This window comes from Manis pentadactyla, chromosome X (genome assembly GCF_030020395.1).
Source record: "Manis pentadactyla isolate mManPen7 chromosome X, mManPen7.hap1, whole genome shotgun sequence".
In the NCBI taxonomy this organism is placed as follows: domain Eukaryota; kingdom Metazoa; phylum Chordata; class Mammalia; order Pholidota; family Manidae; genus Manis; species Manis pentadactyla.
The window spans coordinates 64,931,081-64,949,443 of record NC_080038.1 but is presented as its reverse complement, the minus strand read 5'-3'; the positions used below and the strand labels follow the sequence as shown (position 1 = coordinate 64,949,443).

The following is an 18,363-nucleotide window of genomic DNA, read 5'->3' as shown; positions in this document are numbered from 1 at the left end:
GCTATGAATTTCCATCTAAATGCTACTTAGCTGCATCCCACACATTTTGGTATATTGTTTTCATTTTCATTTGGTTCAAAACATTTTCTAATTTTCTTGTTTGATGGGTTATTTAGAAGTGTGGGTTTTTAAAAATTAATTTTGAAATATTTGAGAACTTCCCAGATTTTTTTCTACTGATACTAATTTTAATTTTAATTTAATTTTTTGTGCTCAGAGAACACACTTGGCATGATTTCAGTCCTTTTCTATTTATTGAATTTTGTTTTATGGCCCAGCATATGATCTTCTTAGTGATTACTTCATGTGCAATTTGCAAAGAGTGTGTTATTTGTTCTTATTGGATAGCATCTTCTATCATTATCAATTAGGTCAGGTTGGTTCAGAGTATTGCTTATGTCTTTTATATACCTATTGATTTTCTGTCTGCTTGTTCTGTCAATTACTGAGAGAGTTGAAATCTCCAACCATGATTTTAAACTTGGCAATTTTCCCCTTCAGTTATGCTGGTTTGGGTTCATGTATTTTCGAAGCTTTTTTGTTAGACACATACACATTTGGGGTTGTTATATCTTCTTGATGAATTGACTCCTTTATTATTATGAAATATTCCTCTTTATCTCTGGTAATATTCCTTGTTCTGAAATCTACTTTGTCTGATTTTAATACTGTCATACCTGCTTCCTTACAATTATTTTTTCTGTGGTTTATTTTTTCTGTTCTTTTAACCTACTTTTGTCTTCATATTTGAATTGGGTTTCTTGTAGGTAGAATATTGTTTGGTCATGATTTTTTATCCAGTCTGATAGTTCGGATACTTGGACCACTTATGTTTAAATAAATTACTTATATGTTTAAGTTTAAGTCCATCTTCCTATTTGTTTTCTATGTGTCCCATCTGTTCTTTGTTCCTTTCTATTTCCTGCCTTCTTGTAATTAAAAGAATATAATTTTAGGATTCCATTTATCTCCTTTATTGTCTTACTAGCTCTAACTCTTTGTTTTGATTTTCTGTGGTTGCTCTGGGGTTTACAGTATGTATTTTTCATTTATCATAGTCTACCTCCAAATAGTATTACCCTACTTCATGTTTAATGCAGCACCCTTATGACACTGTTCATGCATTTTCCCCTTTTCCTTCCTTTGTGCTAGCGTAGTCAAATATTTTACTTTTGCAAATGCTATAAACCCCATGATACACTGTTATCATCTTGCTTTAAACATTTATATATTTTTAATTTTAAAATATTTATTAATTCATTTAAAATAAGAATAACAAATACAGTACATGTTAGTATCAATAATATGTTGGATAAAAAAATAACTGTATTTTCCAAAACAAAAAGAAATTTCCTGAGAATGACAATGATATACATTTTTGTACTTTGCTATATAATGTCTGGCTTAATAGATAATGGCTTATTTTTCATACCTGAGTGTTGTAATGTTGTTTTTGTTAAAGTATATGAAGAAAATCCAGTTTCTCATAGGTATGTAGTTAGAAAAGGGAGGAATGTGTTAAGAACCTTTATATATAATTATGGATATTCTTCTTTGATACTACACAAAAACTGTACAAATGGAAGTCTCTTAAGGGTTAATTCTGTGTGGAATCTGAAATCGTATCAGTGAACTTTTTATTACTGTTACATTAAAATTCATTGGTCATCTTGTACTTTGAATGGATATTTGAGTCATCTTATACATATTGGCTGTTTGGAAAATATTGGTTCACTAAGTTATGCAAATATTATAAATGATTAAACATTTTATGCAGTATCAAAAAAGTCACATTGATTGATACCACCACTGATCTCATTGGAACAAAGCTAAAGTTTTAGGAAACTGTTAAGCTTATAGTGACAGAACCAAGCTTTTCAAAATTGTAATTTTCAAAACATAAAATGTTATCATGGGCAACAAATATTTGTCAGTTGTTTATCTTAAAGTGATAGTCTCACTTCAGTTTTGAGAATATATCTGCCAACACCCAAATATTTAATCATAGGTTTTCCATCAGTTGTTCTTCCAATCAAAAATGGTGTTCCATGAAAAGTGGCTGTTAGAGTTGCAACTCAATCACAGATGTGCTTTTCCTCAGAACAACCACCACAGTATAGTTTATGAAACAAGCACCTTCTGCACACCCCCGGTTTGGTCATATAGAATATTAAATCCAGGATCAAGATTTAATTACTTAGTGCCTCACCAAGGACATGCTTAACTGAAATTGGATTTATTTTCTTACTGTGAGTACATGGCAGTAAAGAATACAGTAACTGCTAGTATGCTTTGGTGTTACTGCCTTAATTTATACCATGGTGCCAGCAGTTTTACCCACCATTGCTTGTGCACCTCCACGCAAATATAAATAAAGTGACTTCAGGATAAACTGTGAGATTCAAACAAGTTATTTAGCACTTTCAATATTTTAGCACCACTTGTGTTTCTTTGCATCCATTTACATAAAAAATTCTTCAAAGATTAGTTAATACTGATACCATAAGACTATAAGCAAAACAGCAAGTCCAGCCACCTTTGTAGACTTATCTGTCTGTTAGGTGAAAATACAATTCGGAAAATGAGATAATAACTAAGTTTTCATGTTTGGAGCTAAATATTTAAATAAACAAGTGACTGTGCCATTGAAAAGAGGCAGTGCTATGAGTTATTTTACCAACTTTTTATCCAGTAGGTATTGAGCAATGTTAGCTGTCCAAGGCTTTATTGGTCTCTAAGCTATTATGTGCATTTCTCTAGCCCATGAAGTTCAATAGCTTATGCATAAGATTCTTCAGTGACCTTTTTATTTCTAGTTTGAAAAGCTCTAATAAAAAAATTTTTGGTTTTTAGAAAGCCCATCATGTCTACACTTAAAATACTCAATTTCCTTCCCTTTAACTGTGAATGAACGATCTGAAAATGATGCCAAAAATTACATAGTGCATTATTTTGAAACTATATGAAAAGGTTTGTGCATAAGACAAAATAAGGTAAATTAATGACATGTATAAAGATAATTTATATCACATTTTCATTACTTACTTGTATAATGCAGCACCCTTATGACACTGTTTGTGCATTTTTCCCTTTTCCTTCCTTTGTGCTAGTGTAGTCAAATATTTTACTTTTACAAATGCTATAAACCCAATGTCATTGAAGTAAATGTCTTCCTTTCATGAGTCAGAGCCCTCACTGATACTTCAGTTTCATCTTTTTAAGCTTCTTCAAACATAGATGTTGCAGCTCTGGTTTGAGTAAGCAAATCTTCTAATCTCCCTTTATTAAGCCAACACTAATGCTCTTATCTAGATGGGAGTAAAATTCTGGGATTTTAAATAATGATTTACTAAACAATAATAAAGTTACAGAGATTATAGCAGGCATAACTAAGGATACCTTTTCCCTGACCCTCTTGTGGCTAGGGAGTCCAAGCACTGATCATGGTACCAGTACTTCAGAGGAGAGAACTGCTAAGCTTAAACAAAGAGATGAGAGAGAAGACCCAGAGCCCAACCAGGCAAGAGGTCTCAAATATATAGTAGGTGCACCGGCTCCAAGTGCCCCAGCAGGGGGTGTAGGTAGATTAGACAACAACTTATACCAGCCAAAGGATGTGATGCTCAGGCTAGAATGCACCAGCTATGAGCAGCTCTAGACCACACCTGCTATGCCCCCAGGTGGGCTGTGCCACCTTTTGGGGGGATTGTGTTGCTCTGCTTACTCTGCCACTAGTCTGACAGCTTGCCTTATTCCTCCATGGCCTTCAGTGGTACTCATTTGCAGTCAGCACCCATGCAGCCACCACTGAACCTGCTACCCCCACCATGGCCCTAAAATTATCATCCAAAGAAATCAAAAGATGCGTAAGTAAATATCGTTCATATTTATCCATATATTTACCCTTTCCAGCATTTTTCAATCTTTTGTGTAGTTCCAGGTTTCCATCTGGTAAAAGTTATATTCTGCCTAAAGAACTTCAGGTAATTTTTCTTATAGTGTACGTCTACTAGCAAAAAAAAAAAAATTCTCCCAGCTCTTGTTTGAGAAATCTTTATTTTGTCTTAATTTTTGAAAGATATTTTCACTGGGTGCAGAGATTTAGGTTGGTAACATTTTTCCTGCAGAACTTTAAAGATACCATTCCATTGTCTTCTTACTTGCATATTTCCTCAAGAGAAGTCTGTGATTGCTCTAATCTTTGTTTGTGAGTATAATATGTGCCTTTTTCCCTCTGGCTGCTTCTTAACTTTTCTCTTTGTTACTAGTTTTCAGCAGCTTGAGTATAGTTTGCCCTGGTGTGGTTTTTCTCATTGAGCTTCTAGGATCTAAGAGTTTGTAGATTTAATCAAATTTGGAAATATTTCAGCCATTACTTCTTTTCTGTCTTTACTCTCCTCTGCTTCTGGGATTCTAGTTAAGCCTATGTTAGACCAGTTCACTGAGACCCTTTTGAGTTTTTTTCAGTCTTTTATTTCTCTCTCTGATTCATTTTGGCTATTTTCTATTGCATTGCCTTCAAGTACATTGATCTTTTCTTCTGCAATATATAACTGCTATTAATCCCATCCAGTGAAATTTTCCTTCAAGATATCACATTTTTCATCTCTAGAATGTCCATTTTTAAAAATATCTTCCAAAAAAATAAAATCTTTTAAGAAAGCCAACCAGGAAAGAAAATCTTCCATTTATATCCTCATTGTATTTATATTTTCTGTACATCCTTGAAACATATGAAGCATATTTATAATAGCTGTTTTAAGGTCCTTGTCTACTAATTCCATTATCTCTGTCATCTCCGAGTCTGTTTCTGTTGACTGATTTTTCTCCAGGCTTCTCCAAAATTTTCTGGCTTCCTTATATGTTTAGTAATATGTTAATTAGATATCCAACATCATGAATTTTACATTGTTGAGGGCTGGATTTTTTGGTATTGATTTTGAGAGAATTGTATTTTTTCTGATAGACAAGTTATTGTGGATCAGTTTGATCTTTTGAGGTCTGTTTTTAAGCTCCTTTAGACTAGGTCTTGAATTAGCTTTTACTCTAATTTAGCCAATTTTGAAGGCACTACCCCTCTGAAATTTCTACTAATGCCCCATGTATTTAGTGAAGTTTCTCTACTTTGGCCTGTTGTGAACTCTAGGAAGTGTTCATCTTACAACTCTTCAGAAATTGTTTCCCTGGAAGTTTTTCTAGACTATCTTTGTGAAGTTTTACCCTATACATGATCAGATTGGTATTCATCAAAAGACTCAAAGGGACCTCTATGCATATCACTACTTCTCTTTTTTTGGCTTAGTTCCATCCTCACAATTTCTAAATACCATGGCCTTTCTGAACTCCAGTCTGTCTCCTGTACTCAAAGATTGCTAGGTTTTGTTTTGATCAGCTAGTATAATAGCAGAGCCAAGACTGAAACTCAAAAATTTCAGATTTCAAGTCTTGTCCTTTTCTCCCTACTTTCTGTGGACAAGACCCATGGTTTTAGTGTAAAGAATACATGAGAGAAAAATAAACATTTATAAGTATCTACTACTGGCTAGACTACATGCTAAATGCATTATTTCATTTCTGTCTCAAAACATTATTTTATTCAATCCTCACAATAACCCTATGAGAAGGTAGAAAACTAACATTTGTTGAGCACCTGCTGTGCACCTAATACTTCAGCAGGGTTTATATAAATTACCTTACATGGTCTCCTAACAGCCCAGTGATACATGTATTATCCCCACTACTAGGAAGAAACCAAGCTGAGCTTCTGCCACGCTTGCCTGCCTTCCAAGGCAATGCTAAAGGACGCCTCTGCAGGACACATATTTCTAAGCATTTTGCAGAATGTGAATTCTACAAAAGATTACTTTTAAAGTACAGTCCAGGCAACACAAAGTTCTGTCCATACTAGTGGCTTTTTAATCTTTTGTGTGGTCATGGACCCCTTTGAGAATCTGGCAACCCCTCCTCCCAGATAAATGCTTACAATTATACAATTTTGGATACAATTTCAGAGCCTTCAGCAATTATCTAAAGCCCATCAATGGACCCTTTGTTTAAAACAAACAAACAAAAACTGGCTCTAAAGAACAAAATTAAATCTTAGGAATAAGAAAGCGTATTAATGCTTCAATTATTGAGTTTTACAAGTCCTCCAGGACACTAACACCTATATTTGGCCATCTATTATGTTTCAAAAAATAGATGATGGTCCTGTTTCTCTTTTAGTTTTTCAGCCTTGGCACTATTGACATGTCTAGTGGTATGATTCTTTGTTGTGTGGGGCTGTCCTGTGCATTATAGGATACAGAGCAGCATCTGTGCCCTCTTCTCACTAGATGCCTCCTCCAGTTTTCACAACCAAGAATGTACCCAGTATTGACAAATATCCCCTGAGGGAGGCAAAATCTCCCCCTGTAGAGAACCACTGGTTTGTAGTTGTCACTCCTGAGTCAGTCACAAGCATAAAGGGCCTAAGAACCAGATTTTTTGTTGTTGTACACTTCGCAGTGATTATGTAAAAGAACCAGATTTTTTAAAGTATTCCTTTTCTTGCTTAAGGTCTCCTACAGTGCTTATTAATTGGATTGAGCAAGATGATTCATCCTAACAATTAAATTGCTAGATGAAGTTGTTGTTACCTAAGAGACCAAAAAGAAAATTTAAAGCTGCCTGCTTTAGTGATTTAGTGATTGACTTATCAAGTAATTCCATCATTCAAGGAATATTTATTGAATGCTGACATTGTACCAGACACTGTGCCAGGTGCTGGGGCTACAGTGGTGACCAGTGTAGCTGTGGTCCCTGCATTGTGGACTGTGCAATCCAGCGAGGAAGACAGACTACAGAACAATTAAAAAATAAATGAAAATAATTATGAACTGTGATAAGTACCGTGATAGAAGCACACAAAGTGCAGAGATAGAGACTAAGAATGGGATATAGTTAGGGTAATTAGGAAAAGCATCTCTGAAGATGTGACATTGAAAGCTAGAACTCAAAGGGTGAGAAAAAGCCAGCCAGGTTAACACACACACCAACAACAACAACAACTTAGAGAGCAGTTGTTCCAGGCAGAGCAGGCAACCATGTGCAAAGATCCTGATGTGTTGTGAGTACTGAAAAAAGGCCACTGACTTAGTGCTAGTGAGTAAGAGACATGTGCTATGAAGTGGAATAGGCAGGGACCAGAACCTGTAGGACGCTTCAGGCTATGATGAGGAGTTGGATCTCATTCTTAATAGAATGAGAAAGCACCAAAGGTTTTTAACCAGGAGAGGTACCATGGCTATTGTGTGAAGTAGGGGGTGGGTGGCAAGAATGGAAGTATGTAGACCAGTTAGGATGCTGATGCCAGTTGAGAGATGATGGTGGTAGCAGTGGAGATGCAAAGAATGACATATTTAGGAGACAGAATTGATGTAATATGCTAAGGAATTAGATGTAGAGGGTAAGAGAAATGGAGGAAAGAAGGTTTCTGATTCAGTCATTTAGGTGGATGGTGGTGGGATTTATTGAAATGGGAGAGACCAGCTTGGTAAAGACATTCTTTTCCTGGTCAAATGAGCCATAAATGTAGATACCTAACTAGTTATTCAGTGAAAATGGAGGTAATTCAGTTCAACAAAGACTCATTAAGCACCTAATGTATGCTGGGCACCATGGTAAGTGCTGAGTATACAAGGAAGTAAAAGACACGTCCCTCTGCTCAAAGAGCTTACGTCCCAGCAGGAGACACAGACTTAAACAGACAACTTCAATTGGCTATGTTAAGTGTCATGTTAGAGGCATGCATGGAGTCTATAAAAAAGTCACAAAAGAGAGCCAATTAGTTTGACTTGGGCAGGGATGTGGGGGATCCTGAAGATGACGTCTGAGTTAAAGACTGAGCTGAGTATTAGGCAGATAAATAAGTGTGTGAAAGCATAGGAGGTTAGGGAAACAGCAATAGAAAGGCACACAGCCATGAAACAGCATGACACCTTTAGGGAATTACAAATGATACAGTATTACTAGAACATAAACTCAAAGGCAGGGAATGGGAGGGGATGAGACTACATGCATGATATTGACAATAGCTAATAATTATTGAGAACTTATGATATGCCAGGCAATGTTCTAAGTGCCTTACATGAAAATCTCATGTAATTCTCAAAATTATAATACAAATATGAAAACTACGACAGAAGGAGATTGGGTACCTTGCCCAAAATTACACTCTGTCAGAGCTGATATTCAAACCAGGTAATTTAACTACAGAACCCATGCTTTTAACCACAGAAAGTTGTTTCATGTAAAGAACTGAGAATTTATCTGTTGGCAGTATTGAGTCATGGAAGGGCAGTGATCAGATCTGTGTTTGGGTGAGATGTCTGGGGATATATTTAAGAGAGGCCAGGCTGAAGACTGTTGCAGTACATCAGGCAAGTGATGAGGAGAGTTTGAAGAACGGATGGAGACAACGAAAAAATTTAAGAAATTTTTAGGAGACAAAATTAGCCCAACTTGGTAATTAACTGGATTCTGAAGGCAAAAGAGAAGAAGAAATCTAGAATATAACCATGTTTTCTGGTTTTGATGACTGGATGATGTTACAATATGACAAATACAGGAGGCAGAGCACTACAAGTGAACCGTTTTTTACATTGAGAACTAGGTGCCAATGGAACATCCAAGTGGATCTGAGCAAGATGCAGTTGGATCTAAGAGTCTGAAGTTTGGGGGATAAGTCATGACTGGATATAGATCTAAGTATTAAGAGCATGTGGTGAAAACCATAGGAGTAAATGAGACTACCCATGGAGAGTGTTTAAGAGGGAGACCATAGTGCCAACAAGGGAATCTTGGAGAATTTCAGAGTTTAAGGGACCAGCAAAAATGAGCTCACAAAGGAAACTGGAAAAGGATGTTAAGGATAAGCAGTATAGCAAAAGGATTAAAATCATGGGCCCTGGACCCAGTCTGTGTGGTTTTATATCCTCCAGACTCTGCCACTTACCAACTGGGTGACTTGGGGCCAGTTACTTCACCCCTCTAAGCCTCAACTGTTTGAAGATTAAAAGTACATGTAATACATGTAAAGCCTTTAGAATAGTGCCTGATAAACACACCATAAGTATTAGCTAATACTTAAAGGAAGAAAACCAGAGTAGGATCGCAGAAACCAGAAGTAGAAAGTTTAAAAGATGGAGAAAATTCTGAGATGTTTCCGAGGTAGCTGAGAGGTCCAAAAAGTTAAGGACTTACAAGTATGAATTAGATTTGGCAAAATGGAGGCTACTGATGAGAAGAATTTCAATACACTGGAAAGGGCAGAGGCCAGACAATGGTAAGTTGTGTGGTGAATAGAAGGTAAAAAAAAAAAAAGCAAAACTCAACAAACTTTCTGTTTAAGAAAAAAATCTCAAGTGAAAACACAAATATGTAACCTTAACATTTTTTGATAGCAAAAACATGGAACTGTCCTAAATGTCCAAGAATTAGGGAATGAAAAATCAGTAGCAGGGCTGGAGAAAATGGTAAATACAGGAACAGTAATTGAGGAGAATAGGAGAAGTACCTGACCAGAGCCAAGTGAAAGGATAATGAAGAAGCCTGGAAAGTGCATCAGAAGTTGGAAACCACTGATTCGTGATATCAATCTGTCCAGAGGTACAATTGTCTCCAATGGTAACAGAATAGAGAAGCCAAATTGCAGAAACTGATCTGGAGTGGTGACTATTCCAGGCAGATGGGGCAAAAGGACAGAGGTTGAAGGTGATGGTGACAGAGTTCAAGTGTATAATCATGTGCTCTAGGCTGGATGTGAGACCAAAAGGAGGAAGACACACAAGGAGAAAATAGATATTAGTGCACTTGGGTGTTTCTGTGGGGCTAGAAGACAGGGAGTTAGGTGAAGGCATAAGAGAATTGGTGGGACCAGAATTTGGACCAGAGTGCAATATGTTGGAGGCAACATGGTAGAAAGGGCATTGATTTTGAAATCAGGCAGATTGGAATTTGAATCAAAGCTCCAATATTGAGTAATTGTACAACTTTAGGCAAGCTCTTTGAACTCTGTAAACTACTGTTTCCTTATGTGTAAAGTAAATATAATGATATCTGTCTCACAGAAATACTAGTACATGGTCACCATTCAAGAGTTATTAGCTTTCCTTCCCTGCCACTCAACATTTATCAGGCACCAAGTATGAAACATTCTTTTCTGGGGATACCAAGATGAAGGTCAATTCACTTCCTTTTAGAGACTCCTGATATAGCAGGAGTGACATAAAATACAAAGAGGCAAAATATAGTACAATATAAACAGATAAATTAGCATTCTTACTGCTAAATAAAATAATAGCACATGAACGCAGTGTTATGGGAACACAATGAAGGTGTGACTAATAGTGCCAGATGGAGTAAGGGAAGACTTCCCTGAAAAGCTATTCACAGCCGAATTTTTAGTTCTAATGTTGCCTGAAAAAAGGTAGCAGGAGGATTAAAGATGGCAGCATGAGAGGAGAAACAGAGGCTTCCTCCTAAAACTGGATACAATTAGAAAATTGAATTGGTGCAACTAATCCTGAGAGAGCAACAGGAAAGAAGATGGCGTCAGACTGCATACACCTGGAGAAAAGAGGAGACCTCACTGCCTCACCGAATGGGGTAACATACCAGAGCTGTGGCTCCATGGGACCCGAGCCCCTCCCTAACCCCAGCTCACTGGTGGGAGGAAGAGAAACGGAGCAGGGAGGGAGTGGAAGGCTCGGGACTGCTGAATACCTAGCTCCAGAGATCTGCACTAGGAGCAAAAACCTATATTTCATGGTGCTTTCATGAGACTCACATGACTACCAGGTTGGAAAGTTAATACAGGCAGAGTTCCTGGGGAGACTGGGATTCCAGCTGCTTGTGAAAAGCAGGGATCCATATCTGGCTGCTCTGGAACAAAAACATACCTGTGTGACCAGCCCACTGGCTCAGGCAGTGGAGACAGGCACAGCAGCCAGGAGGCGGGGAACAGCTCTTTCCTCCCCCCAGGCACCAGTACCGCTCCCCTGCGACCCCCGACATTGCTTCAGGGGCTGAGCAGCTCCAGAATAGAGCTTCTGGACACTAGAGGGCGCCATATACAAACATGAAATGCCAAAGGAAACTTGTCCAGAGTGAAAGTATTTATACAACTCCCGAGAAAGATTTAAATGATATGGACCTAGTGACTCTTCCTGAAAGGGAGTTCAAAATAAAAATCATCAACATTCTAATGGAGGTATGGAAAGACATCCAAGAACTCAGGAATGAATTCAGGTCAGAGATCCAGTCATTGAAGAGCACGATGGAGGGTATTAAAAGCAGGTTGGATATGATGAAGGAGACAATAAATGAAATAGAAACTAGAGAAGAGGAATACAAAGAAGCTGAGGCACAGAGAGAAAAAAGGATCTATAAAAATGAAAGAATATTGACAGAACTGTGTGACCAATCCAAGCAGAACAATATTCACATTATAGAGATACCAGAAGAAAAGAGACAGAGAAAGAGATAGAAAGTGTCTTTGAGGAGGTAGTTGCTGAAAACTTCCCCAATGTGGGGAAGGAGATAGTCTCTCAGGCCATGGAGATACACAGATATCCCAACACAAGGGACCCAAGGAAGACAACACCAAGACACATAGTAATTAAAATGGGAAAGATCAAGGATAAGGACAGGCTGTTAAAAGCAGCCAGAGGCAGAAATAAGATCACACACAAAGGAAATCCCATCAGACTAACAAAAGACTTCTCAGCAGAAACCTTACGGGCCAGAAGGGAGTGGCATGACGTATTAAATGCTATTAAGCAGAAGGGTCTGGAACCAAGATTACTTTATCCAGCAAGATTATCATTTAAATTTCAAGGAGGGATTAAACAATTTCCAGACAAGCAAAAGCTGAGAGAATTTACCTCCAACAAACCATCTCTACAGTGTATTTTGGAGGGACTGCTATAGATGGAAGTGTTCCTAGGGTTGGATAGCTGTCACCATAGGTAGTAAAATCATGGTAGGACGGGTGGAGAGGCTGATTGTGAGGCAAATGCAAAATTAAATTGACTATCCCCAATGTCAATCAAGGGATAGACGAACAGAATTTGATACCTAATATATAAAGAATGAAGGAGGAAGAAAAAGGAGGAGAAATACAAAAGAACCTTTATATTGTGTTTGTAACAGCATACTAACTGAGTTAAGTTAGACTCTTAGATAGTAAGGAAAGTAACCTGGAACCTTTGGTAACCACGAATCTAAAGCCTGAAATGGCAATAAGTACATACCTATCGATAATCACCCTAAATGTAAATAGACTGAATGCACCAATCAAAAGACATAGAGTCACTGAATGAATAAAAAAACAAGACCAATCTATATGCTGCTTACAAGAGACCCACCTCAATCCCAAAGACATGCACACACTAAAAGTCAAGGGATGGAAAAAGATAATTCATGCAAACAATAGGGAGAAAAAAGCAGGTGTTGCAGTACTAGTATCAGACAAAATAGACTTCAAAATAAAGAAAGTAACAAAAGACAAAGAAGGACATTACATAATGATAAAGGACTCAGTCCAACAAGAGGATATAACCATTATAAATATATATGCACTCAACACAGGAGCACCAGCATAAGTGAAACAAAAATGAACAGAACTAAAGAAGGAAATAGAATGCAATGCATTCATTTTAGGAGACTTCAACACACCATTCACTTCAAAGGACAGATCCACCAGACAGAAAAAAAGTAAGGACACAGAAGCACTGAACAACACACTAGAACAGATGGAACTAATAGCCATCTATAGAACACTAAACCCAAAAGCAACAGGATACACATTCTTCTCAAGTGCACATGGAACATTCTCCAGAATAGACCACATACTAGGCCACAAAAAGAGCCTCAGTAAATTGAAAAAGATTGAAATTCTACCAACGAACTTTTCAGACCACAAAGGATAAAAACTAGAAAGAAATTGTACAAACAAAGCAGAAAGGCTCACAAATACATGGACGCTTAACAACACGCTCCTAAATAGTCAATGGATCAACGACCAAATTAAAATGGATATCCAGAAATATATGGAAATAAATGACAACAACAACACAAAGCCCCAACTTCTGTGGGATGAAGCGAAAGCAGTCTTAAGAGGAAAGTATATAGCAATCCAGGCATATTTAAAGAAGGAAGAACAAACCAAAATGAATTGTCTAACATCACAATTAACAAAATTGGAAAAAGAAGAACAAATGAGGCCTAAAGTGAGCAGAAGGAGGGACATAATAAAGATCAGAGAAGAAATAAACAAAATTGAGAAGAATAAAAAAATAGAAAAATTGAATGAAACCAAGAGCTGGTTCTTTGAGCAAATAAACAAAATAGATAAGCCGCTAGCCAGACTTACTAAGAAAGAAAGAGAATCAACACACATCAACAGAATCAAAAACGAGAAAGGAAAAATCACGATGGACCCCACAGAAATACAAAGAATTATTAGAGAATACTATGAAAACTGATATGCTAAGAAGCTGGAAAACCTAGGAGAAATGGACAACTTCCTAGAAAAATACAACCTTCCAAGACTGACCAAGGAAGAAACACAAAATCTAAACAAACCAATTACCAGCAAAGAAATTGAAGAGGTAATAAAAAAACTACGCAAGAACAAAACCCCTGAACCAGATGGATTTACCTTGGAATTTGATCAGACATACAGAGAAGACATAATACCCATTATCCTTAAAGTTTTCCAAAAAACAGAAGAGGAGGGAATACTCCCAAACTCATTCTATGAAGCCAAAATCACCCTAATACCAAAACCAGGCAAAGACCCCACTAAAAAAGAAAACTACACAACAATATCCCTGATGAACATAGATGCAAAAATACTCAACAAAATATTAGCAAACCGAATTCAAAAATACATCAAAAGGATCAGACACCATGACCAAGTGGGATTCATCCCAGGTATGCAAGGATGGTACAACATCCAAAAATCCATCAACATCATCCACCACATCAACAAAAAGAAGGACAAAAACCACATGATCATCTCCATAGATGCTGAAAAAGCATTCGACAAAATTCAACATCCGTTCATGAAATAACTCTCAACAAAATGGGCATAGAGGGCAAATACCTCAACATAATAAAGGCCATATATGATAAACCCACAGCTAACATCATACTTAACAGCGAGAGGCTGAAAGCTTTTCCTCTGAGATCAGGAACAAGACAGGGATGCCCACTCTCCCCACTGTTATTCTACATAGTACTGGAGGTCCTAGCCATGGCAATTCCACAAAAAAAAGAAGTACAAGAAATCCAGATTGGTGAAGAAGTTAAACTCACTATTTGCAGATGACATGATATTGTACATAAAAAACTCTTAAGACACCACTCCAAAACTGCTGGAACTGATATCAGAATACAGCAAAGTTGCAGGATACAAAATTAACACACAGAAATCTGTGGCTATCCTATACACTAACAATGAACTAATAGAAAGAGAAATCAGGAAAACAATTCCATTCACAATTGCATCAAAAAGAATAAAATACCTAGAAATAAACCTAACGAAAGAAGTTAAAGACCTATACCCTGAAAACTATAAGACTCTCTTAAGAGAAATTAAAGAGGACACTAACAAATGGAAACTCATCCCATGCTCTTGGCTGGGAAGAATTAATATTGTCAAAATGGCCATCCTGCCCAAAGCAATATGCAGATTTGATGCAATCCCTATCAAATTACCAATAGTATTCTTCAATGAACTGGAACAAATAGTTTGTAAAATTCATATGGAAAAACCAAAAACCCCAAATAGCCAAAACAATCCTGAGAAAGAATAATAAAGTGGGGGGGGATCTCACTCCCCACCTTCAAGCTCTACTACAAAGCCATAATAGTCAAGACAATTTGGTACTGGCACAATAACAGTGCCACAGACCAGTGGAACAGATTAGAGACTCCAGACATTAACCCAAACATATATGGTCAATTAATATTCAATTAAGGAGCCATGGACATACAATGTCGAAATGACAGTCTCTTCAACAGATGGTGCTTGCAAAACTGGACAGCTACATGTAAGAGAATGAAACTGGATCACTGTCTAACCCCATATGCAAAAGTAAATTCGAAATGGATCAAAGACCTGAATGTAAGTCATGAAACCATAAAACTCTTAGAAAAAAAACATAGGCAAAAATATCTTGGACATAAACATTAGCGACTTCTTCATGAACATACCTCCCTCGGCAAGGAAAACAAAAGCAAAAATGAACAAGTGGGACTATATCAAGCTGAAGAGCTTCTGTACAGCAAAGGACACCATCAGTAGAACAAAAAGGTACCCTACAGTATGGGAGAATATATTCATAAATGACAGACCTATAAAGGCTTGACATCCAAAATATATAAAGAGCTCATGAACCTCAACAAACCAAAAGTAAATAATCCAATTAAAAATGGGCAGAGGAGCTGAACAGACAGTTTTCCAAAGAAGAAATTCAGATGGCCAACAGACACGTGAAAAGATGCTCCACAATGCTAGTTATCAGAGAAATGCAAATTAAAACCACAATGAGATATCACCTCACACCAGTAAGGATGGCTACCATCCAAAAGACAAACAACAACAAATGTTGGCGAGGTTGTGGAGAAAGGGGAACCCTCCTGCACTGCTGGTGGGAATGTAAACTAGTTCAACCATTGTGGAAAGCAGTATGGAGGTTCCTCAGAATGCTCAAAACAGAAATACCATTTGACCCAGGAATTCCACTTCTAGGAATTTACCCTAATAATTCAGCAGCCCACTTTGAAAAAGACAGATGCACCCCTATGTTTATCACAGCACTATTTACAATAGCCAAGAAATGGAAGCAACCTAAGTGTCCACCAGTAGATGAATGGATAAAGAAGATGTGGTACATATACACAATGGGATATTATTCACCCATAAGAAGAAAACAAATCTTACCATTTGCAACAACATGGGTGGAGCTAGAGGATATTATGCTCAGTGAAATAAGCCAAGCGGAGAAAGACAAATACCAAATGATTTCACTCATCTGTGGAGTATAAGAACAAAGGAAAAACTGAAGGAAAAAAAACAGCAGCAGAATCACAGAACCCAAGAATGGACTAACAGTTACCAAAGGGAAAGAGACTGGGGAGAATGGGAGGGTAGGGAGGAATAAGGGTGGGGAAGAAGAAAGGGGGTATTATGATTAGCATATATAGTGTGGGGGGAGTGGAAAGGGGAGGGCTGTGCAACACAGAGAAGACAAGTAGTGATTCTACAACATCTTACTATGCTGATGGGCAGTGACTGTAATGGGGTTTGTGGGGGGTACTTGGGGTAGGGGAGAGCCTAGTAAACATAATGTTCTTCATGTAATTGTAGATTAATGGTAACAAAATAAAAAAATTTCAAAAAAATTTCAAAAAAAAGTAGCAGGAAATGGGGAGATAACACTTTAAGGGGGAACAGCAGCATTTGCTTTTATTGTCCTAGATAGTATTCTAAGGGGCAACAGATTCAAGAGAAGGTGTTTGTTTAAAGAAAATGGGCTCTGCAAGTCTGTTAACTGAGAAATATGCAATGAAGTGACACATATTTACAATGACTGATAGGAAAGGAAACAATCAATAGTTCAAGTTTCCAGAGGAGGTAAAATCTGGAGCCCAGGTTACGGGTTTACTCCCGGACAGGATATCAAAACACCTTCCTCTAAAATGAGGGTGGGGGGAAATAAGCATAGATAATTTACATCTAAAAAAATAGGAAAGAAGTCAATTTCTGGAAATTGCATTCTATCTGTATGCATTTTATTTCTTGGTTTTTGTAAACCAAGAATATACCCTCAATGTATTCACAACCAACTTGAGGAGCTCATGCCTACAACTGATGGACCTGCCAACTGTTGGTAAAATGAAACCAATAGAAATGAAGACAATTTAAGCCTTCCCTTATGCACCTGGAAAAAGGGGGTGCTGGCTACTGCCACAGCAGGGGAGGACAGTGACAGGGAGCAGCAACCTCCTCTCATTTACTTGTACCTTCAGTCCTTAACTAGTTCCTACATGAGGCCCATTTGCCCATTGTAATCTTCTTTTGCTCCAATCCACACACATGCACACCTCGTGAAACAATTTTCCAACCTAAATTTTGCCCATTTCTGAATAGAATTCGCAGCCCACACATCAGCTGTGCTGGCTAAATGGACGCAAGAGCATTTGGCTACATCATGCTCACTCTTGATCTCTGCAACCAGTGACTTCCCCTTCTGGGATAATATCCCACAGTTACTTCTCACTGGTGTGTTCCTCCAAAAAGTATACTTGAATGAGGCTTGCTGGCAGTAATACAAGGTTAATATCTCTGCTTAACCCCACTAGGAACATAGTAGGGGGTAGACCCAGGCACTGGGAATTTACCAGCTGCTTTATGACTAATACCTCTTCAAATTGTAGCATTTAATAAAATCAGAAGAATTAATTAAAACTCTGCATTGTAGAGACCTTCAGTTAATTGCTGCTTTCCTGCTTCTTCTCTAAGCACACGTCAAAGTAACAAAATGTCTCTACAAATTGGAACCAGACTCCTTGTCCTTTTACTATTAATGTGAAAAATTTCTACATTTCCTGCTAGATCACACACTGACCTTGTAAACTTTAGGACCTTTTTTTATAACCAGGAAAAAATTCCAAGGGAGGAAGACAATCCCTGTAAAGAGACAGAATTTTTTCCAAGGTGATGAAGAAAACAGTTTCTCCTTAGAGCAGTACAACAGAAGGAGGAGGGCTCAGGAAGGTGAAGAGACTATTTCCTTTGAGGGAATTAGCAGACCTCACTGAAAAGGAGCAAAAAAGAAACGGAACTAACAGTTACTGAGATATCTACTATATGCCAGGTACTGTGCTAGATTTTTTCACAGGCCTTAGTTCATTTAACCTTCACAACAACCTTGTGAGGTATTTATCTACATTTATAGGAGAAAAGGCTCTGTCTCAAGGTTAGCTGGTTGGTCATGAGTAAGTGGTAGAGGGGAGTAAAGGACGTAAGGGAAGATCCACAATGATACTTGGGCAAGAGAGTAGATCTGTGGTATCCACATTTTGAAACTAAAGTACTGGTATCTTTTAAAACTCATTATATCAATGGGCAGCCCTTTTCTAGTCCTGGAGTAGCCCTAAACTGGAAGGTTAATCATCATTTTAAAAAAGGAACTAGCATTCTTTAGTCACTTTGACTACTTCCCTCTTGCCTCCAGGTTCATTCTCTCAAATGCTCCAAGCTAATCTAGACTACTCACTACTCATTTACTCAACTAATTAACATACATCCCC

At 37.6% G+C, this 18,363-nt stretch overlaps 1 protein-coding gene across 10 annotated transcripts in view; it reads left to right on the top strand.

Moving 5' to 3' along the window:
* HDAC8 (histone deacetylase 8) overlaps window positions 1–18,363 on the top strand; it is a 296,351-nt gene that overhangs the window by 161,542 nt on the left and 116,446 nt on the right. The gene's annotated exons all lie outside the window — the stretch shown is intronic.